This window comes from Lissotriton vulgaris, chromosome 1_1, assembly GCF_964263255.1.
Source record: "Lissotriton vulgaris chromosome 1_1, aLisVul1.2, whole genome shotgun sequence".
NCBI lineage: Eukaryota > Metazoa > Chordata > Amphibia > Caudata > Salamandridae > Lissotriton > Lissotriton vulgaris.
The window spans coordinates 228,136,704-228,160,487 of NC_141685.1; the positions used below are offsets into that span (position 1 = coordinate 228,136,704).

The 23,784-nt window shown below is 50.6% G+C and overlaps 1 non-coding gene across 1 annotated transcript; it reads left to right on the top strand.

Moving 5' to 3' along the window:
* The first annotated feature begins 23,695 nt into the window (after positions 1-23,695).
* Positions 23,696-23,784, top strand: TRNAR-UCU (transfer RNA arginine (anticodon UCU)). The gene is given in 2 exon segments: positions 23,696-23,732; positions 23,749-23,784. It is a non-coding gene; the product is annotated as a tRNA-Arg (tRNA).

Here is a 23,784-nt window from a genome sequence, read left to right on the forward strand (position 1 = left end):
ACCGGCTTGGACCACTCTTATGAAACAAACAAACCAAGGTGCCGGACAGTATAAGTTATTAGAAACAAATGCACACCTAGTACAATGAATTGCTAGGCTAATAAACCATTTGTGTTTAGTCACTTATATTTTTATGAAAAAGATTTTAAACAAATATTTTGGCATCAAGGGATACACCACCACATTTACAGAGGTTCACAAATGCATTGAAAAAAACCATATACAATACATTCAATCAAATCATACACATATAACAATTGTGATAACAATAAATATAGACAACTGTGCAATGCCTCAAAAAGTTACGTTGTTGAGGCACCAATCCTGAATAAACAATGAACAAGTGGACTGGCAAGATGACAAACTAGCCTACTTGTTTCCACCACCACTAGATACGCATTGAATTTGTCATATGGTGCGAAAAATAGGAAGACACAAAGACTATGCAACAGTGTAGAGTTGTGTGAATTCTATTCCTATTACGCCCTGGTAGTTCAGTATCTGGGTGGAGCAGGACGCCGACGCGTTTCGAACCCGTTCAGTAAGTTAAGGGTTCTCCTCAGGACATGGATTGGGGAGGTCGTTGTCGCTGTGAATTAAGTTTAAAGAAATGGTATCAATGACGAGCTGACTAACAACTCACTGAAACTCAAACATTGTAAAGAAACAAGCGGGTACCTTATGCTTGAGATGTCAGGATACTCCCTGTGAATAAGATTATATAAACCCCAGTTATTTTCAGCTTTTTATGAGTCCCTATGAGCCACCGTATACAAAAAGAAATAACTGTCGGCACATACCTTGATGTTTAAAACACTAAAAGTGTTTAGGGTGCCGGTGCGCCTAAAATCAATTGGTATTGTGATGCGCCTATGGAAAGTAAACAATACTTCTTGTTACGATCCCAACTTTTGCAACCCTGACTTGGGTCACAACACAATAGTGTTAGTAAGAGTAGTTTTGAAACAATCCTACCTTAGTTTGTAGGCTTGTAAGTCTATGCGCGAACGCGAGCGGCAGCCGCCGCGGCAGTTCGGCAACTGTAAAATCAAAAGGGAGTGCGGTTTTTAGAGAGGAGCCGAGATCGCGCTCGCTCAATAATAACATGTTTGTTATGAAGGGACTTACGTTTGGGATGATTTGCTCGAGCTCTGCGACCAGCACCCAAGCGGCAAAGAAATGGCAACGCGAGTCTGGAGGGGGCGTGTCCGAATGTATTTAACACAAAAGGAATTACAAAAGCATGTTGGGACATGTAGTTTGAAAACGCGCTCCTCACTGGCAATACTATACAAGGGATGTTTAACCACAGGCAGGAGAGGGGTGCATGTTGGGACATGTAGTTTGAAGACGCGCTCCACACTGGCATTACTATACAAAGAATGTTTAACCAAAGGCAGGAGAGGGGTGCATGTTGGGATATGTAGTTGGATATGGCGTCATGGTACAGTTCCCTGTGACGGTGTAACACGTAATGTAATGATGTTGGTGGCGGGAGGCTCAAAAACAGGGGATTCACACTTGGAGACCCTTATAAAAAGGTGTAAAAGGTACATGTGTATTGAAAAGACAGCCGTGAAAGATTATGCAGACACATGAGCGACAGCCAGCACAGACATGCAATCGCCGCAGGCAAGCTATCTATAGGTTGCTGAATTCATTAAGATCATTGAGTCCCACCATAGCGGTATTGAATCTCAAAATGAGGTAGGCCTCTTTCTGAGCGAGGCGTGCATCTGGATCCCCGCCTGCTCCTGGAGTATTCTTAATGTTCGCTAGAATTGTCCATTTCAGATCATTGGACGAGTGTTCTTTTTGCAAAAAATGGGATACCAAGGGTGCTGTCAGAACGTTGTTATTAATCCTGGATCTATGCTGGATAATGTGTTGACGCACTTCTTGGGTTGTTTTACCAATGTAGACTTTTCCACAGGGGCATATGATGGCGTATACTGCATATTTAGTCTTGCAGTTTGTGAAGTTGTTATGACGCCAATATTTTTTCACAAAACAGAGCCCGATAGGGACCCGTTTAGAGACTGCAGGCACATCACGTGCGCTGCTGACGCTGCTGACACTGCTCACTTCTCGCTAGTGGAGAAGTGACGGCATGAGGTCATGCCAGGTGAGCGTTGGAGGGGAAGGGAAATCCTTTAATGAGAGTCATTTTCTCTCATGGATTTCCCTTCTCTTTCTGAGACTCAGGTGCAGCAACATTGTTGTGGCGTCACCAGGACTTTAAGTGGAAGCTTTCTCAACATTATCGACAGGCCAAAGTTGCTGCTTATTTAACTTTTGCAACTACCAAATATTGTCAAAGCCAATAGTCCTGACTTGTTGTAGGTATGATGTTACTTAATGTATCATATTTAGATGCAATGACACAAACAGCAAAATACAAGTCGGGCAGCACACTATGCTAAGCACAGATTTTTGGTTTACGAGTTTTAAGCCACGCATCTGATTACATTGGTCATGCCCCTTTGAGAGACCCCCCAGTTTTTTTATCCCACTTAAAGCCCTGCTCACGGGTGAGTAGTTGTGCTTTATAGAAACCTGATTGATTGATTGATTGATTGATTGATTGATTGATTGATTGATTGATTGATTGATGGACAGCCACCCCCCAGTGGCCTAAGCCAAAACAGTGTTGGATTAAACCCTGTCAAGGCCCCTAGGCAGTCGAAATTTTGGGCCCTCCTCACAAACTATCTCTTAACACGTTTTTAATTTTACCAACCAACAATTTTAAAAAACAGATTTTCTTCCTCAAAACTAAACATTAACAATTATAAATGTTATTAAACAAAAATTAAAATGTTGTAATTTTAATAAACCACCAAATCTTTAAATATCCAATGGGTACATTGAATTAAAACAGTATTTTCTCTATTGAGTTTTTAATGTAAAGTTTTCACTTCTTTAAGTTGATGTATTTTTTACTATCTTTTGAAAACAATTTTAGAAAGCTTGATTGTAATTTTCTTTGGAGGAAAAATCAATATGATTTTGATCCATTGTCACTGGGCCTCTAAAAGGAGTGGGGGCCAAAGGCCAATGCCTACTTTTCCTATTTGGTAATAAGTAACTGATCAAAAATGATCCCCCTGCAGAATATGGTGGGGGCTTTCAGTCTCCTGTATCTCAGGTCAATTCATAGACCTTGGGCTGACTGGGGTGCTTTGAAGGGAAAGACAAAGGGATAGGGTAAAAGAAAAGAACAGAACAGGGAAAGGAAAAAAGGAAGATGTAAGGGAAAGTGGTAAAAAAGTAAAAGGGAAAATGGAAAATGGAAGGGGAAAGGTAAAAGGGAAAAGGGAAGGGGAAAAGGGAAAAGGGAAGGGAAAATTGAAGAAAAAGGGAAAGAGAAGGGAAACGAAAGGGAAAGGGAAAAGGGAAGGGAAAATTGAAGAAAAAAGGGAAAGGGAAGGGAAAGGAAAGGGAAAGGGAAAGGGAAGGGAAAAGGAAAGGGAAAGGGAAAAAGGAAAAGGGAAAAAGAAAGGCAAAGGGAAAGGGAAAAGAGAAGGGGAAAGGGAAAGGGAAAGCGAAGGAAAATGGAGAGGGAAAAGGGAAAGTAAAAGGGAAAAGGGAAAGGGACAGGGAGAAGGGGAAGGCGAGGGAGAGGGGGAGGGAGAGAGAGCGAGGGAGAGCGATAGGTAGAGGGGAAGGGGAGAGAGAGGGGGAAGGGAGGGAGAGAGAGAGAGGGGGAAGGAGAGGGAGTGGGAGAGAGAAAGAGAGGGGGAGAGGGAGAGGGAAAGGGAGAGGGAAAGGGAAGAGGGAGGGAGTGAATGGGAGGCATTTTAGAAGGGGATAAGGGCTTGAATTGGCTGAGAGGGAAAGAAGGCAGGTGGCTGGACTGGCCATGACAGGTATTGACCATCTCCCTGGGAGGCTGGAAGGGTGGGGGCTGCTTTTGTTACTGGTGGCCATCTTTGTAGCTGTGAAGCAATTTTAAAAATGCTGCAGATATCCTTGTATATCCAGTAATTTCCAGGCAATAATAAAGTTGTCACAATAACTCTGGTGATGAATGTACTTGCTGCAGAGATCGGAGTTTTGTCTAGTCGAACTTTTGACTCAACTGAGGTCGCACTGAGGGTTAATGTGCCTGATGTAAAGAGTGTGTACTATGCAGATCACAGAACAATATTTTATTGCATGGCTCAGAGGGTTACTTCTTTTGTTACAGGGATCATTTTGTTACTTTGCAGTTCATAAACTACAATCGTAATCTAGCACAGTGAGCTATGAACTGCCATTAAAGAGCTGCATGGATACGGCATGGTACAGATTTGAATAGTAGAGTTTTTCCTAGTTTTTTTATTAACCTGATCTTGCTAAAAAAGGGGTTGTTTGGGTAGAAATAAACTCGTTAGTAAAATCAACGTAACCACTGTGTTACATTCTGAATCCTACGTTTGTGCTTCTCCAGACCAAGCACTCTTAAAAAATGCTCACCAGTATGGATGACATGAACCCTACACCTTATAGTCTCCATTGTCTTATGTAATATTTTCTACACACTGATTTACCCATGGGTGGTACATTGTCTCTGTCTATGGTATTAAGTAAAGTGCTCCAACACCCTACACTGGGATGAGCGGCGCTATAAATCAAATGAAATACATATGAAATTGACTAAGGAGAGATGAGAGGGGTCACTGTTGGAGGGTGAAAGTGAGAGAATCATTGAAGAGCCCAACAGAGATTGTCGAATCCTGCTGCCATTTAAGGTCATCATTTACTGTACTTTAAAAGATAATGCAATCGAATATAAAAAAAATGTGCTGTAGAATGCACCTTTTTTCAATAAGTTTCTTTGGAGAACCCCTCCAGCCACTCTTGTAGTGGTCAGGTTCACTTGCTGTGCTTGTTCATTATGCATTGTCTGGGGGCTGGTCTGACAAAATTTGCCACGGCTGCTTTGGGTTCCCAGTCCAGCCCTGTACAGAACAAATACAAATCTGCAAGGAAGTGATTAAATGCTAAATAATTAAAGATGAGAAAGAGGAATTCCATCTGCAACAACCAGAAGACCAGTATATTTTCAGTCATTTGCACTCATAAAGGACTTTGAGCTATTGTGATCAGGCCGCGATGGGCGATACCCATGGAGTGGGCCCGCTGACCCTTTAGATGATTCCGGCTCTCTCGAGCACTCGCAGTTCAGCTTCCACTTTAGGTCGTAGGTGGAACGCGATGCGTCGGTGCCGGAGGGCCACTGGGGCGACCGAGTAATCTTTGTGGAGGTGAATGGCAGGTCCTCTCAAACAGCCAATCCCTTCGAACAGTGATGTGTGTTGTAGCACGAGATGGTCGAGGCTGTGGGCCTGGACTGTGAGGGCGAAGTGTATCAGTCCCATGTCTTGGGCAGTTCTGCACCCAAGTAGGAATCTGGACCCCTCTTGTGACACGTAGATTTAGGTGTGAAGTTGATTGGAGTCGTGTGACAGCGCTGTCCGGAAGACTCCACACAGGCGTAGGGGCCGACTGGTGCCGTAGGCGTATACCTGTACTCTCGTGGGATGGAGCACTGGTGGAGTGTCTAATGTCCGGTATACGCTGGCCGCCATTAGGTTGATCGTTGCACTGGTGTCAATCAGGGCTGCCACAGCTTGATCCTGCACATTTACTGTGCACATGGGTTCTGCGGATGGCGTAGCTGCCAGGGTGTTGAGCATTCGTACGACGTGGGCGGAGGCTGTGTCCGCATTGTCATCGTCCATGTCGCTGTTGGTGGAGGCGTTTGGCAATGGCTCTATCTGTCTCACTCTTCGGGGCAGGCCATTGGGCTTTTTCCTCTATGTTGATAGGCACACGCTAGCAAAATGGTTGGCTTTCCCACAGGCGCTGCAAATCTTCCCTTGTGCAGGGCATGCTCCGTTGTGGGGTGTTGCTCCTCCACACCATGCGCAGGCGCGGTCGTGGGAGGAAGAAGCTGGGCCTGGTCTTCCTCGCCGGGGTTGCCTCGTGCGTGTGTCGGTGGCACCGGTCTTGATGGCACACACTGGTTCTACTTTGACTGCGACTGTGGGTTTTGGTTCCATATGCGCGGCTCTGGCTTTCGATAGTTCCTTGGACCGCCCTAACGCCAGGATGTCGCGCATTGGCATGTTGTCTGTTTCCAGGACTCTTTCTCGCAGTTTTGAGGAAGCACAGCCTTGTATGAATTGGGCGCGGATCTCGTCGTCGGCGTCCGGGAGGGTAATTGTAATTGTAAATTGTTGTGTCTTGTAAAGCGCACTGCTACCCGGAGGCCTCGTAGCGCTATAGACCGCTGGGGAACCCGTCCTGGCTTTCCCTGTGAGATAGTCCCTCCTGGGGGTCTCCAAGGTGAAACCAGGCATCCCCGGCGTTTGTGTGGGGCCGTTGTGGAGATGAGGCAAGCTAATGCCCAGAGTTGCCGAGTGTGCTCCCTGGTCGGAGTAGGCACCGATGCAAGAATTATCAGTCCGCTGATCCTGGTCCAAGACCCTGCCGCGTCGGGAATCGAACCCTGGTCATCGGAGAGTTATCAGGCTCAAATTGGTTTTCGAAGATGGACCTGAGGTCAGGATACCACCAAATCCCACTACACCCGGAATCACGCCCGATAACGACCTTCTCCACTCACGCAGGCCTGTGGAGATATACCAGACTCAATTTTGGAATATCAAGCGCGGCAGAGGTATTTCAGAACGTTATTCAGAATGTCCTGCAAGCGTTGGACGGCGTGCTAAATGTGAGTGACAAAATTTTGGTCCATGCGGCGACTCTGGATGAACACATCCGACGCCTCCAAGCCGTCTTCGCCAGGCTACAAGAGCGGGGTCTAACCCTCCACAGAGAAAAGTGCGAGTTCCTACGAAAAGACATTAGCTTTTTCGGCTACAAATTCTCTGAACAGGTTGTAGGACCGGACCCTGACAAAGTCAAAGACATCCATGAAGCTCTCGCCCCGACATCAGTGACCGCCGTCCGCAGCTTTCTTGGGATGGTCACATACTGCGGGCGTTTCATTAAAGACCTATCAGACCTCACCGGCCCTCTCCGTGACCTCACGAAATCCACAGCCACTTGGGAGTGGGGGCCAGAACAGCACAAAGCCTTCCAGAAAACCAAAGCGGCACTCTCAGCAGACACGACCCTGGCCTACTTCGACCCTCGTAACGAATCACAGCTCGTGGTGGACGCCAGCCCGACTGGCCTAGGAGCCGTCCTGACCCAACAACAACCATGCGAGGAATGGGCCCCCGTCGGGTATGCGAGTAGGACCCTCACAGCAACAGAGCAACGATACTCGCAGATCGAGAGGGAGGCCATCGCCATCTTGTGGGGGTGCCGGCATTTCCACATCTACTTATACGGGCACCCATTTGTGGTAATCACAGACCACAAACCCCTTATCCCACTTTTCCAAGGATCATCTTCACGACCCCCCCTCGCATCGAGAAGTGGGTGCTCCAGCTCCAAGAATTCCAATTCATGGTGGAGTATCTGCCAGGCACCAGAAACCCTGCCGACTACCTGTCGAGGCATGCCCGACCGGTCACGGAAGCAGAAGCCGCGGAAGCCGACGCCACGGAAGAATACGTCAGAATGATCGTGGAGCGATCGAGACCTCTGCCGATCTCCCTGGAAGATGTGACACGAGCCACCAAGGACGACGACTGCCTACAAATCGCCCTCCAGGCTATCCAGTCGGGGAACTGGAAACCACTCCAGAGCCCAGCATCATTCTGCACCCTGGAGGCCCAAGCGATGCTAAGAGCACTCCACCAAGTCCGAAGCGAGTTGTCTATCTCTCCGGAAGGATGTCTCCTGAGAGGCCCTCACCTGGTACTGCCCGACAGTCTCACACAGCAAGCAGTCCTTTTGGCCCATGGCGCACACCAGGGCATTGTAAAATCAAAAAATCGCATTCGGAGCAAACTCTGGTTCCCGGGGCTCAACAAGAAAGTCGAAGAAGTCATCCAACGATGTCCTGTGTGCCTAGTAACCGGCCTGCCCAACCCCCCAGCACCTGTGATCACGGAGGAAGGACCGGCGGCTCCATGGGTGCGCGCCAGCGCAGACTTTGGTAGTCTTCCCGGCGGGAAATACATGTTTGTGGTAGTAGATGATTTCTCGAGGTACCCTGAAATTGAGATCCTGCCCTCCACCGCAGCCTCCGAGGTGATTCCCAAGCTGGAAAAGATCATCGCAACCCATAACCTCATGGAAGAGCTACGCACCGACAATGGACCCCCCTTCAACAGCTGTGAACTGGCAGAATACCTACAATCACACCGCATCAAACACTGAAAAATAACCCCAAGGTGGCCTCAAGCCAATGGAGAAGTCGAGAGACTGATGAGAACTCTAAACAAGACTATCCAGATTGCAATGACAGACGGCCAGAACCTAGAGCTGGCCCTTTTCCAGTGCTTACGAGAATACAGACTGACACCCCACTGTACCACAGGGATTCCCCCAAGCCGCCTATGCTTCAATAGGGCAGTTATGGACACTCTCTCACACCATCCCATGTGGGCATCGGCTCCAACTCCTTGTAACCGATCCATGGAACAGCGAACAAAATCTAACAGAGAGGCGTCCCGGAGAAGAAGAGCGGTGGACAGCCCCATCCAAGTAGGCGACCGTGTGCTCGTGAAAGACCGCCATCCCGGGGGGAAATTCCGCCTCCCTTTCGAGTTAGACCCATGGGCTGTCACCAACGTCAATGGCACCATGATCACGGCGGTAAGAGGGAGAGAGAGAGTCACCAGAAACGTGTCGGTCTTTAAAAGAATCATGAGTGGAGAAGATGATGGTTTCCCCGACCCTGCAGAGCACTACACAAGACCGACCCCAGGCCCAAGAGAAGCAGAGGAAGAGGACACTCCCAGCGAGGAGGAAGGCCCAGAAACAGACTCAGCCACACCAGCCCGGAGCAGACATGAGTCGCAAGTGGCCCAAAGCCACCCTGGAACTGCCGAGGCCAATGACTCTGAAGAACTGGCTCAAACCCCATCAGACGAGCGCAGCCAAAGCGAGTAGAATCTGCGCCCCTGTCCGAAGCCATCCCAGAGGTACCGAGACTTCGTGGCCCGCTGCAGACGTTGAAAGAGTTTGAGCTGTACATCAGCCTGCATAAAAGTAAGACTGTTCCTTTCTTGCATTTTTGCAGTTTCCAGAGACTATGGTCGGAAGTTTTGATAAGCTATGTTATGGTTATCCTGTTTTTCATTTTGGAGTAAAGGAGGAATGTAGTGTTGCAGTAGGTGGGCGCAACCACTGTGGCCCACGACCAGAACAGGCCTAATGCTCCGCCCCCCCCTTCAAGCGTGAGTTTGGTGGTTTGGCCCGACGTTGAGACGGAGGGCACGTTCTGTAATTAATAAAGAGCCCAGGGCCCTGGGCGTGGCGGACAGTGTACTGACCACCAGCACAGCAACGTGTGGTCTCCAGTTTTCTTAATTACTAGGCCACTTTCCTCACGCGATGCGGCGGGGAGGGAGTTTGTGTACGCTCATGCTCACACAGCTCTGCGGGGGTTTTCTCACGCTCCTCTTTGCCTTCCCCCGCCGCGGCAGCTACACACTCTTCATTTGGCTGTGCGCGCGTGGAGGGGGGGGGGCGTTGTACCGGCACCACACACTGCTTGCACCGAGGCGGTGCAGAGGTCCTTCGTCTCGCGGGTGGCTCCGCTTACTATATCGGTGTCCCGCAGCTCCTCGCACGCTGCGGGCACGCACTCCCACTTAAGTTCGTTCACGTCGCAGCCTCCCTTCAGTTCTTGGTGCGCGGGGGCAAAGCTACCGGTGGGACACTCGCACTTCGGCGCTCCTTGGCCACAGTCTTTTCCATGCTTGTGGGGTGATGTGGAGGGCTCGTGTTGCTGCGGGTGTGCTCCGCTCGAGCTCCTGGTGCCTGGCAGCAGCTTAAGACATTGGAGAACTAGGACCAGAGAAGCGTGCAGCCGCCAGCAGACGTAGAGTGAACAAAGACTCACGCTACTGGGGCAAGACTTATGCGCCTCTGGTCTAACGCAGCGCATTTGAAAATTAAAACGCTGTGCAACAAAATTAATTTGACGGTACACTGCCATCCAACCTAACAGATCGCAGGTACTCTGAACCACAAGGCCAGAATAAAAGCTATTATACAAGGAATCATTTTTGTATCCAGACCTGAATCACCTTACCATAAACTTTCAACACGTTACGGATAAGGGACAATTACAAAGACAAAGCCCGAACGTTGCTCTAAGACACTCTCGGCCCAATCAACCACGCCACCACAGAGGAAGATCATTCTAACCATACAGATCGGTCTCTCATACCAAAGAGGACCATATGTACACCACGACAGAAATTGATTTTTTGTCTTGATAAAGGTGGATAGCATTCCAAAAGACCACCGAAACGCGTCGACGCCTTAATACAGTGTGATTCGTGGCTCAAACATCGTTGTTGATACAGTATTACCACATATGTACATTACGTTGTCCCAAAGAGCATCAGAACACACGCCTTGTATTGTACAAATCATATGTCTTACTGTTTTTCTGTCTGTTACTAGCAATACTGCGGGTCAATATTGTTTATGTACTGTTTTTTTATAATTCCTATTTTAACCTGTGTTAAGCAGTTTATTATATTTTCTGCTTTTTTAACTTTACTGTATACAATAAATTTTGCTAAATTTTTTACTCCAGATCTAATTGTCATAGTTCCTTACATTTTTTTTTCTCATTTATAGTGTTTATGTATATGACTTTGTTCAAGGGAATTGCTTTTTTATACTGGTTGGTGAACCCTATTTCCCTTGACTCTCGTTAAGGGGTACCTCTCCTATTTTAACCAGCAGCTTAAGTTACACGCTGCGCGGCGGGGGTCGCTGCAGGCAGGCCGCGGGTGGGCTCCGCGAGCCTTGCTTCACTACGGGAGCAGTACATTTATAGCGGGTAGGCTCTGCTTTGATACACTATCAGAAGGGGGGACGCTTCAGGCATGCGCGACCCCCGGGGGCATTATTGGCGCCCTGGCTCACCTCCGGTCCGGTCGATCTCGCACGCCATGCGGGTGGGCTCCGCTCTTGGCGCTTTAGTTTCCGGGGATCACCTTGCTGTTCGGCCGACGGGCCTTTTCACTTCGCGGGTGGGCACCGCTTGTCATGCAGTCACAGGGGTCGCTCCAGGCTTGCACGGCCCCCTCCCAGGCATTTAGCAACACCCGGGCTCACCTTTGGCCGACGGCCTTCCTCCTCCACGCGGGTGGGCTCCGCGGAGGTTTCACCGAGCTGTGGCGGCCGATGCAGGTGGGCACTGCACGGCTCTTTCTCTTTACCCCAGGCAGGGGCGCAGTTGCGGCCGACGCGGGTGGGCTCCGGTCGGTTCGCTCTTCTTCACCTCACGCCGGGAGGCTCACGCTGGGCATGGGGGTGCGGGGTGGACTCCCGGTCACCTCTGCTGGATGCCTAGGCCCGGGGCTTGGCACACGCCCCTCGGGCCTCTCGGCGGCCGGCGCTGCTTCCCCAGAAGGGTGCCCTACACATGGGCACTTCCCTTCTTCTTTCCGGGGGTTTTCAGCTGCGGCACACGTGGTATTTCGTTACCGCCTCGTCGCCAATGTAATGTTGGGGGCCCTGGGCCCTCATGCTAGAGAATGACTGACGCAGACACCAACAGCTACATAGTGCAACTGGCCCAGAGCACGTGCGCTCGGCCCCTTTTATTAAAGCTGTGTCACCTGACCAGTGACATCAGTGGTGGGTGGGTGTTCAGTGTGCTGGCTTACAGAGCACTAGACTGCTGACCGTGATTCTGGATCACTACAAAGACCAGGACACTACAGAGGCAAAGGGGAGGGAGACACTTCCTCTTGTCCCAATTGCAAGGAGACCCATTCAGAGACACTGCAGGATGCACATTGTAAAGCATTTTAGCGCCCCCACAGTTTTATCTTTCAGCCCTCAAGCAATTCTCACACTTTCAGCCCCATGCGACCTGTAAAAGAGGTGCTAGTAGGAGGCTGGGGGGAGAAGCTGAGGCCCAGAGGGGGTTTGCTCAGAGCAGCTTCCTGAGCTATGTTGCATATGAAAATTAGAGGGGACTCGCACATTCCCTTTTGGCCCAGGTCCCCGGCAAATCCTTGAACCGGCCCTGCAGGGGAGAAGCACAGATGGGCTTTGAAGATTAGTGTGGTAGCGTTCTAGTGTTCCGCCTAACGGAACAGGAAGGGGAGTAGCGGAAGCGGAAGGCGGCCATTTTGCATATTGGCGCCGACCGCTGCTTGCAAAGTAAATTATCCCGGCTTTCCCTAAATAAAGGAAGTTAATCCACTTTCACTCGGTGTTTGCATTAATTAATTACCATCTTTACAATGGCGACGAGGCTCACGGCATAACGCCCGAACCCAGACACAGCTTGCAGCACCGGAAGTACCAGAACCGGCAGAGTGCTACCCGGCCGGTCCACGGAGCGTGGCAGAGGACCCCTGGAGAGCGCATGACGGCGCGAACCACAAGTTGCATGAAGGAGCAGGAGCATAACTCTGGGAGGTAGGCCTGCGTGCCCCCCCCCACCCTTAGCCTTGATACCACGGTGCAGAGTCTCCCAGCCGAAGCAGCAGCCAGCGTCCCTGCAAGGGAGAGCTCGCATCCACAGGGACTTTTCACCCCATCTGCGACCACATCCTGTGCAAGGAGCACAGGCAGGAGAGGGAGGCCCACGCAAAGAGGTGCCCAAGACAGTCAAGGGAGTGCATTGGCCCCGTTGAGTGGAGGTGGAACCAGACAAACTGGCGGAGCAGCGTGCAGGCGCAGGGGGGCCAAGTACTGTACACCCTGCTGGAGAAGAGGACCCACTGGCACTACCTGATCCTGCGCACGACTCGCAAGGGGAGGACAGTGACAGTGATCTCGGTGTGAGGGGCTCGGCAGTACAGTCCACGCCAGGAAGCCCCCCGGGGAGAGCAGTCCCCGTCCAGACCGCCCGACGAAGAGCCAATAACATTGCGGTACAGTCTTCGTCCCTCACACAACTGGTGCCTTTCCTAACGAATACGGGGGCACCGGAGAGGCTTTGGGAGGACTGGAAGAGGTATTTCCTCAACTACCTCGAAGCGTTGGAGGAAGAGGCGGGTGCGCCATACTCCAGCAAGAGAAGAAAAAAAATCCTGTTACATAACCTGGGCCCCGAAGGGATAAGGGTCTATGACACCATTGTTAAAACGGAGAGAGATGCCACGGATACCGACGTATTTAGCCACGCCATCGCCGATCTGGACGGGCACTTCAGGCCTGTCGTGTGTGTCGGAATCGACCGTTACAACTTCTTCCAGAGGAAACAGAAGAGCAATGAGACGGTGGATGAGTATGTTGTGGCCCTGCAGAAATTGGCACTCACATGCAAGTTTGGAGCATTTCACGACGACCTGATCAGGGACCAGATCATCATGCACACGTCCAGCACCCATGTCCAAGAGAAACTATGGGTAAATGGTGACGCCCCCCTCAAAGAAATTTGGGCGATGGTAAAGAAGGTCGAATTGTCCAAGCGCTGTGCACAGGCGGCCAAGAAGGAAACAGGAGGGGCGCAAACAGTGTGCAAGATAATGACGGAAGGGAGGAGTGAGCGTCCCAAGCAAAGAGAGCAGCAGAGAAATCAGGAAGGCAGACGTCCTACCCAAACCAATCTAACGGACCAGAGGGCGAACAAAGGAGGACGTCAAAGCTGTTACAGGTGTGGAAGTACGACGCACCTAGGGAATGACAAGGTGTGCCCGGCGTTCCGGGCAAAGTGTTCATATTGTGGAGTGTTTGGACACTACAAAAAGGTATGCCGCCGGAAACCCAAGGGAACAATGGTCAGGTATGTGGACCAAGAGCAGCAAGACGAACCAGCTGAATCAGAGGAAACAGAAGACTTAGAAGAAATCCTATACATTGACGTCCAGGTGCTGGAAATGGAAGGGTCGGGAACCGACAAACCCAGACTTAACATGCACATAGGAGGGATACCCTTGGAAATAATAGCAGATAGTGGTGCTCCCATCTCCATCATACAAAGAAAAGTATGGGAAGAAAGATTCACATCACAGCACGGAGAGAATCTGCACCCTTTTAGACTTGCGACCTGTCACATATACAGGGCAGAGGATCCCAAAGTTGGGGTATTGCCCCCTCTCGTTTGAGTTCAGGGGCCGCCAGGCCATGTGCAAATTATATGTTGCGGAGAAAAGCCCCTCTGTCTTGAGTTGGAGAGACCAAGGAACCTTAGGGATACAACTTAACCCCGGAGGCATTGAGAAAATCCTACTTATGGATATGGACAAGAGAGATGATGCGGACTCATGGAAACGGGCATACCCCAAAGTCTTCAACGGCCAAATTGGGGAACTGGCAAGATACAAGCACCTCATAAAATTGAAGGAGGGAGCGATTCCAGTTGTGCACAAGGTGAGGAACATCCCGTTCCGATGCAGAGAGGCGGTACAACAGGAACTGGACAGACTGGAAAGGGAAGGTGTGATCAGAGCCATTGAAAGTGCGGAGTGGCTTTCTCCCCTGGTGGTGGCCCAGAAGCCGAATGGGAAAGTCCGGCTGTGTGTGGACCTTAGGGAACTAAATAAAAACATTGTCATCGACAAGTTTACCCTGCCTCGCATAAATGAGATGCTGGCGAAGACGAAAAACATCAAGTGGTTCTCCACAGTGGACCTATCGTCAGCCTACCACCAAATAAGACTACATCCATCATGCAGCCATCTCACGTTGTTCATCACACCTTTCGGCTGCTATGAATTTGTAAGGATGCCATTTGGCCTGGCCTCGGCGGCCGCGGTTTTCCAGAAGATGATGCACAGGCTACTGAAGGACGTGGAAGATGTACAGTTCTTCCAAGACGATATCTTGGTGATGGGAAAGACCATGCATGACCACAACGAAAAACTTCACAAAGTACTGCGAACCTTGCAAGACAATGGTCTAACAGCGGAGTGGTCTAAGTGTAAATTTGGAGTACAGTCCGTCACGTACTTGGGTCACGAGGTGAGCGAAGAAGGGATTAAGCCAAAGAAATCCAACATGAAGGCGATTCTGGACGCCCCCACCCCGAACAAGAAAGAGGACGTTCGGTCATTTTTGGGAATGGCCGAATATTACAGCAAATTCATTCCCCACTTCGCCACTAAAACGCATCACCTACGTCAGCTACTCAAGGAAAAGAAAAAATTCCTATGGAGCCAGGAGGAGCAGACTGAATTTGAATCCTTGAAGAGGGAGATGAGTACTGCCATTCCGCTGAAAGGGTTTGACCCCAGTGCAGAGTCAATCCTCACGACAGACGCCAGCGACCGGGGTCTAGGGGCTGTACTGATGCAACGGTCAGAGAATGGCGAGACATCGACGGTCAGTTTCGCATCAAGGTCCCTAGCGCCAAACGAGGAAAAGTTTAGCGTGATTGAGAAGGAGATGCTGGCGGTGGTGTGGGCCATGGAGAGGTTCCGCCAATACCTGTGGGGAGCGAAATTCTTGGTGAAGACGGACCACAAGCCCTTGGTCTGGGTGCTAACCTCCAGTGGCCATGCTCATGCGACACCCAGGATTGCAAAAATGACACTACGACTTTTGGACTTTGTATATGAGGTGGAACACATTCCGGGACCGCAGAACAAAGTGGCGGACTTCCTTAGCAGGGTGGCTGCCATGGAAGACGCAAGTGGCCAGGAGAAACAAAGTTGGGAAGGATATGTGGTCGCCACCATTCAGGACGCCGAAAAGGTGATAAGTGCACAAGAGTGGGAAGAAGCATACAAAGAAGATGTCGACTTAGAAGCCATCAAGGGATACGTCATCCATGGGTAGCCAGAGAAGAGACACCTCAAAGAAGAACTCCGGAGGTACTGGGAAGTGAGGGATGAACTGTCGCTGGCCGAGAATCCCACCTTCCTGTTGAGAGGGGACAAAGTAGTACCACCTCAAGGCATACTGGAACATTTAATGACTCTATTACATGAAGGGCACCAGGGCATCACCAAGACCAAAGCCCTTGCCAGGCAAGCATACTGGTGGCCGGCCATCGATGCGCAAGTTGAGAGACATGTACGACAGTGTGAGTCGTGTGCCAAGGTGGACAAATCCTAAAGTATGATTAGACCCCCTCTAGGAAAATTTCCGATACCTGATGGACCCTGGGAAATGTTATCAGTGGACATAATGGGCCCCGTCCTAAATAAAGCAGGGACACAGAAGTATGTGGTGGCTCTCACCGAAAAATACTCCAAATGGCCAGAGATAGAGGTGATGGAGAACGTAGATACGGAGGCAGTAGTAAAGTTCCTGCTAGCCACCTTCATCAGAGAAGGAATCCCGAAGGTCATCATCAGCGACAATGGGCCGCAGTTCACCTCGGCGAAGTGGATTGCCTTTGCGGACAGAAATGGAATAGAAGTGAAACACACGCCCATCTATCATCCCTCAGGTAACGGTCAAGTGGAGCGATTCAATCGTGTAATCATGGGTACCATCCAGGCAGCCATCAACGATGGGCTAGATTGGGAGAAGGAACTGGAAAAGATGATCTGGGCCTATCGGATCACCCCGGGGAGCACAGGATACAGCCCCTTTAAAGTACTGAGAGGCCTTCACCAAGGATAACATGGCATGGAGGAAATTAGTGATACAAAGTAAGTGGTCTCCAGCGGTGGTCAGAAGGAACCTGGAAAGAGCACATGCGGTGTACACAACACATTTCAACAAAAGTCACAATGTGAAAAGAGCTGAACTGGAAAAGGGTGACTGGGTGAGAGTTAAGCTGGCCATCCTCAAGAGGAAGGGAGAAAGCAAATTCTCGCCACCTTTACAAGTGCTAGAGCCTTATGCCCGGTCAGCCTTACTCAGTGATGGGAAGGTGTGGTCGCAGGACAGAATGGCCAAATGCAGCAAGATCATAAAGTGGGAACGTGAGATGGAGGAAGGAGCAGAGAATGTTGTAGAAGATGAAGAAGAAGGAAGTAGTGGAAGGCGAAGCGAGAATGTAGAAGAAGGAGTGCAGCAAGTGGAAGATGGCGAAGGAGAAGAAGGTACGAGTGAAGGGCTGAAGGGCTGGTGCAAAGAGGAAGAGTATGAGGACGTGATGGACAAAGAAGGAGGAAGCGCAGGGAGGCCCATGGGAACGAAGGAACAGAGCAGTGAAGGAGGCGTGGAAATGGTGAAGACTAGAGCTGGAAGGGAAGTGAAGGTGCCAGAGAAGTATAAGGACTTTAACATGGACTGGAAGTAAGGACTTGGCTTTATTGTGTTGTTGGCATAAAGGGGGGAGATATGTGGTAGCTTTCTAGTGTTCCGCCTAACGGAACAGGAAGGGGAGTAGCGGAAGCGGAAGGCGGCCATTTTGCATATTGGCGCCGACCGCTGCTTGCAAAGTAAATTATCCCAGCGCTCCGTAAATAAAGGAAGTTAATCCACTTTCACTCGGTGTTTGCATTAATTAATTACCATCTTTACAATTAGTAACAGCCCCCAGGTGTCTAAAGCATGCTCTCTGCGCGATGCTGCTATGAGGACGCGCTGCACACGCCACCTTCTGCTGAGGTTGGGCCAACTAATTGTGACCGAGTGTGGTGACGCACTTGCGTCAGCGCGTCAGCGTTCCGCTAGGCGGGACAGGAAATACGTCAGGCGTTAACGGAAGGCGGCCATTGTAACGATTGGCGCCTACCGTTAGAGCAGAGCAGAAGTGTATTCCCGGCGCTCCGTCTTGATAATAAATAATCAACTAAATGTACCAGAGTCTCTATCTTTCATTGACTCCACAATGGCGACGAGGATACGGGATTGACCTAGAACCCTGAGGCGAGCAGACAGCCACCGAGGTCGAGAGTCGCTCATTCCAGCGGCGGACTCGACCCCACGTGTCAACCTGCAAGACAGAGCGTGGCAGAGGCCCACACTCTACTCCGAGCGGCGCACACCCCAGCAAGGCACGCGAGACTGCACGGAAACGGAGGTAGGCCTGCAGTACATGAGGTGCCAGGCGTCAAGAAGACTAGTGATAGCTAGCAGGCGCATTGAGGGTGCCCGCGCCAACGGAAGCATTTAAAGAGACTGAAGGGGGTTCACAGCCCAAAGAGATATAGACCGTTGAGCAAACTGGCGGAACAGATTGAAAGCAAGGGAGAGTCTTCGAACACTCGCCCCGACGAGCTGGCGCAGGCGGGAGAAGGGGCCGGGGCACAACCATCACCCACCCTTCCCGACGCACAACTACGAACAGACAGCGATAGTGACCAAGAAGAAGGGGATTCCACTAAGCACGACGCTCCGGGCAGCCCCCAAGGGAAACCGATCCCAGCTCATCCTTCCAGACGCAGGGAAGACAAAATGGCAGCACACTCGTCGTCCCTCACGCAACTGGTGCCGTTTTGGACCAACCCAGGGGAACCAGAGAGACAATGGGAAGACTGGAAGAGATACTTCCTCAACTACCTCGACGCCTTAGAGGAGGAAGCAGGCGCTCCGTATTCGAGCAGACGCAGGAAAAAGGTCTTGCTTCACAACCTGGGCCCGGAGGGGATAAGAGTCTACGACACCATCGTGAAGGCAGAAAGAGACGCAGCGGACAACGACGTTTTCAGCCACGCGATTGCCGATTTGGATGCGCACTTCCGACCTGTAGTCTGCGTCGCAATTGACCGCTACAACTTCTTCCAAAGGAAACAGAAGAACAGCGAGTCAGTTGACGAGTACGTCATCGCCCTGCAGAAGCTCGCCATTTCGTGCAAATTTGGTGCGCTACACGACGAACTCATCCGAGATCAAATCATAATGCATACCTCAAGCTCCCATGTTCAAGACAAACTGTGGGTAAACGGCGATGCCCCACTCAAAGAGATTTGGGCCATGGTCAAAAAGGCTGAACTCTCGAAACGCTGTGCCCAAGCAGCCAAGAAAGACTCAGGCAATGCACCGTCAGTGTGTCAGATATCGGCTCATCAGAAAGGAGACCGCCCGAAACAAAAAGAACCACAGAAGAAACTCGACGGCAAGAAGCAGAAGTCCACGCATCACACCGACCAGAGGGGAGCAAAGGGTGGACGCCCGAGTTGTTACAGGTGTGGGAGCGGTAACCATCTAGGAAATGACAAAACGTGTCCAGCGTTCCGAGCGAAGTGCTCATTCTGCGGAATATTTGGCCACTACGAGAAGGTTTGCCGCCGGAAGCCCAAGGGGCCCACGGTGAAGTTCGTCGACCGAGAACAACAAGAAGACACTGGGGAATCAGAGAGCACCGATGACCAGGAAGAGATCCTGTACATCGACGTCCAGGTGTTGGAGATGGACGACTCAGGCAATGACAAACCCAGGCTGGACATGCACATTGGAGGCATTCCATTAGAAATGATTGCGGACAGCGGCGCACCCATCTCGATCATTCAGAAAAAGGTTTGGGAGGACAAGTTCGCCTCCACACACGGTGAGAAGCTACGTCCCATGGACCTGCGTCCAGTCACGTACACGGGCCAGAAGATCCCAATGTTAGGATTCTGCCCTTTGTCATTTGAATTCAGAGACAGACAGGCGTTATGCAAGCTGTATGTAGCGGAGAAAGGCCCTTCAGTGCTGAGCTGGAGAGACCTGGGAGCCCTAGGGATCCAGTTGAATCCGGGGGGCATCGAGAAGATTCTCCTGATGGACGTAGAAAAAAGTGACGACGTAGAGTCGTGGAGGAGAGCGTACCCGAGAGTGTTTAACGGACAGATTGGGGAGTTGGCGAAATACAAGCATTTGATCAGACTGAAAGAAGGCGCACGGCCAGTGATACACAAAGTAAGAAACATCCCGTTCAGGAGCAGAGAAGCAGTGCAGCAGGAATTGGACAGGCTTGAGAAGGAAGGTGTGATCAGGGCCATAGAAAGTGCGGAATGGCTTTCCCCCTTGGTAGTGGCCCACAAACCAAATGGCAAGGTCAGATTATGCGTGGACCTGAGAGAACTGAATAAGAACATGCTAGTGGACAAGTTCCCCCTGCCACGCATAAACGAGATGTTATCTAAGACTAAGAACATCAAGTGGTTCTCCACAGTGGATCTGTCGTCTGCGTACCATCAAGTAAAGCTTCACCCTTCCTGCACACACCTCACATCCTTCATCACACCATTTGGCTGCTACGAGTTCTTAAGAATGCCGTTCGGCCTAGCCTCGGCGGCGGCAGTCTTTCAAAAAATGATGCATAAACTGTTGAGAGGAGTGGTCGACGTCCAATTCTTTCAGGATGACATATTGGTGATGGGGAAGTCCATGCACGACCATAATGAAAAGCTCCACAAAGTCTTCAGGATCTTACAAGACAACGGATTGACAGCAGAGTGGTCTAAGTGCAGATTGGGAGTGAGAACGGTCACTTACTTAGGGCACGAAATAAGGGAAGAAGGCATCAGACCCAAGACGACCAACATGAAGGCTATTCAAGACGCGCCCACCCCGAGCAAGAAGGAGGATGTCAGGTCATTCCTAGGAATGGCCGAATATTATAGCAAGTTTGTGCCACAATTCGCCTCAAAAACTCACCACCTAAGACAACTACTCAAGGAAAGGAACGGATTCCAGTGGGGACATGCGGAACAAAGTGAATTCGACAACTTAAAGAAGGAAATGGGCACTGCCATCCCGCTCAAAGGCTTCGATCCACAGGCAGAGACAATTCTCACGACAGACGTGAGCGACCGAGGTCTGGGAGCAGTCCTAACACAGCGCTCGAGCAATGGAGAGGTGCACACGGTCAGCTTCGCATCCAGGTCTCTGGCCCCCAACGAGGAAAAGTTCAGCGTGGTAGAGAAGGAGATGCTGGCAGTGGTATGGGCCATGGAGAAATTCCGCCAGTATCTGTGGGGAGCGAGGTTCCTAGTCAAAACGGATCACAAGCCTCTGGTCCGAGTGTTAACATCGAGCGGCCATGCACACGCCACGCCTAGAATCGCAAAGATGACCCTGCGTCTCTTAGACTTTCTCTATGACGTGGAACACATTCCCGGGCCACAAAACAAAGTCGCTGATTTTCTCAGCAGGGCAGCTGCCATGGAAGTGAGGAGTGACCTCGAAGATCGGGAATGGGCAGGATATGTGGTGGCCACCATCCAGGAAACAGAGAAGGCGATAAGTCGACAAGACTGGGAGGAGGCGTACAAAGATGATGAGGAACTAGAAGCCATTAAAGGATACATTGTCCACGGATGGCCGGAGAAGAGGCACCTGAAGGAGGAACTCCGCAGATATTGGGAAGTCAGGGATGAGCTGTCCTTGGCGGAGGACTCCATCTTTCTCCTGAGAGGAGACAAGGTCATACCACCGAAAGGAATGTTGGAACGTCTGATGGGGTTGCTGCATGAAGGACACCAGGGCATCACAAAGACCAAAGCCCTAGCCAGACAGGCTTACTGGTGGCCAGCGGTAGACATGCAAATCGAAAGGCACGTAAGGAAATGTGAATCCTGTGCGAAGGCAGACAAATCCCAATCCATGATCAGACCACCCCTGGGGAAGTTTCCCATACCGGACGGCCCGTGGGAGGTGCTGTCAGTAGACATCTTGGGGCCTGTCCAGAACAAAGCAGGGGTCCAGAAGTACGTGGTGGCGTTGGTGGACAAGTATTCCAAATGGCCCGAGATTGAAGTTAAAGAAACCATGGACACTGAGGCAGTGGTGAACTTCTTACAGTCCATATTCCTGAGAGAAGGCATACCCAGGATCATCGTGAGTGATAACGGTCCCCAGTTCACATCAACGAGATGGGCATCCTTCACTGAAAGGAATGGGATTGAAGTCAAACATCCACCCATATACCACCCAGCAGGAAATGGCCAAGTGGAGCGGTTCAACCGCGTAATAATGGGAACCATCCAGGCGGCCATCAACGATGGGTTGGATTGGGAGAAGGAACTGGAGAAGATGGTATGGGCGTACAGGATCACCCCGGGGAGCACCGGGTACAGCCCGTTCAAAATATTGCGAGGGAGAGAAGCGTTCACCAAGGACAATCTGGCATGGAAGAAGCTGGTGATACAAAGTAAGTGGTCCCCAGCTATTGTAAAACGAAACCTAGAAAGAGCTCAAGAAATGTACACTAATCACTTCAACAAGAACCACAAAGTGAAAGAAGCGGTACTGGACAAGGGGGACTGGGTTAGAGTTAAACTGGCAGTCTATAAGAAAAAGGGTGAGAGCAAGTTTTCGCCGCCCTTGCAAGTTTTGGAACCGTACGACAGGTCTGCCTTGCTAAGTGACGGAAGGGTTTGGTCACAGGACAGGATGGCAAAGTGCAGCGGAAGGATAAAAGTGGAAAGTGACGAGAAGGAAGGTATGGAGAATGGCGAATACAGTAGAAGAGATGAAAGTGACAGAGGAATGGACGTGGAAGTAGAAGTAGGACAGCAGGAGATGGCAGCGGAGAGCAACGGAGCAGGAGAGGAAGGGAAATCAGGAAGAGAAAGTAACGGAGAAGGGAGCAAGGACATGAAGGACAAGAGTGGTACACTGATCAGAGAGAGCGAGGAACAGGAGGGCAGAGAGGGTTTGACGAAGGTGAGAACCAGAAGGGGAAGAGAGGTGAAGACACCAGAGAGATTCAAAGACTTTGATATGAACTGGAAGTAAGAACTTTACAATTTAAATTTTGCTGCGTAAAGGGGGGAGATATGTGGTGACGCACTTGCGTCAGCGCGTCAGCGTTCCGCTAGGCGGGACAGGAAATACGTCAGGCGTTAACGGAAGGCGGCCGTTGTAACGATTGGCGCCTACCGTTAGAGCAGAGCAGAAGTGTATTCCCGGCGCTCCGTCTTGATAATAAATAATCAACTAAATGTACCAGAGTCTCTATCTTTCATTGACTCCACACCGAGCTCTTCATTTCCGGGGGTTTGTATCTATGCGCCTTATCTCTTTTCTCTCCGCTTCACCCTCCTTTCTCTCTGCCTCGCCCCCTTTCTTTCCTCCTCTTTCTCCTGCCTCACTCTCCTCTGTCAGCCTCACCTCCACTGCTGTTGCCCTGGGTACAAGTGTGTGTGTTATCAGCGCCGGCTTTAGCGCTGCGCTGGGGGTGCCCCCTGCGACAATCTTTTTTGCCCCCCCCCCCCCTTATAAACTCCGCCTCCGATTCTTACTACCACCCCGCAAAAGTAACCCTCCGTATTAACGCTCCGTGCTACTCTAATGCGAGTCAACACGAGCAGGAACACTTCACTAGAGTTATCATGACATTTGTATAGATTCCTGAAAGTTGGACGCACAAGGAACTCTGCAACAAGTGTCTCTAAATCGAACACTATTACTAAACACAGGCCCCCAAGGGCAGCCCCACCCCCCTAACCCTCCTCCAGGGAGCAGGGGCGGGGCCCTATATGAGCTCCGGGGAGTCTGGATGCACGTGGGTTTAAGGGGCGGGGTCAACATCATGAGACATGTGACGTGCGTTCCTATCACGTTAGAAGAAAAATCACAATAGTCGCTCAGCATTGAAAAGCTTCCAGCGGGAGGTAAAAATAACCCGGCCCAAAATATCTCACACACCCCTGAGACCCCGTGAGTGGAGCTAACGCAGACCTCGTCCGTCTCATCTCTAGAAATACACGTGCACAAACTTTTCACTTTTGTTACTGCAAAGAAAGTGATTGAACACGAGCATCACTATTTGTTTACACCATCAGTAGTACACTCAGAGGCGCATTATTCCACAGGTGGCTCTGTGGCGCAATGGATAGCGCGTTGGACTTCTAGGCTGGCTGTGAAGGCATTCAAAGGTTGTGGGTTCGAGTCCCACCAGAGTCG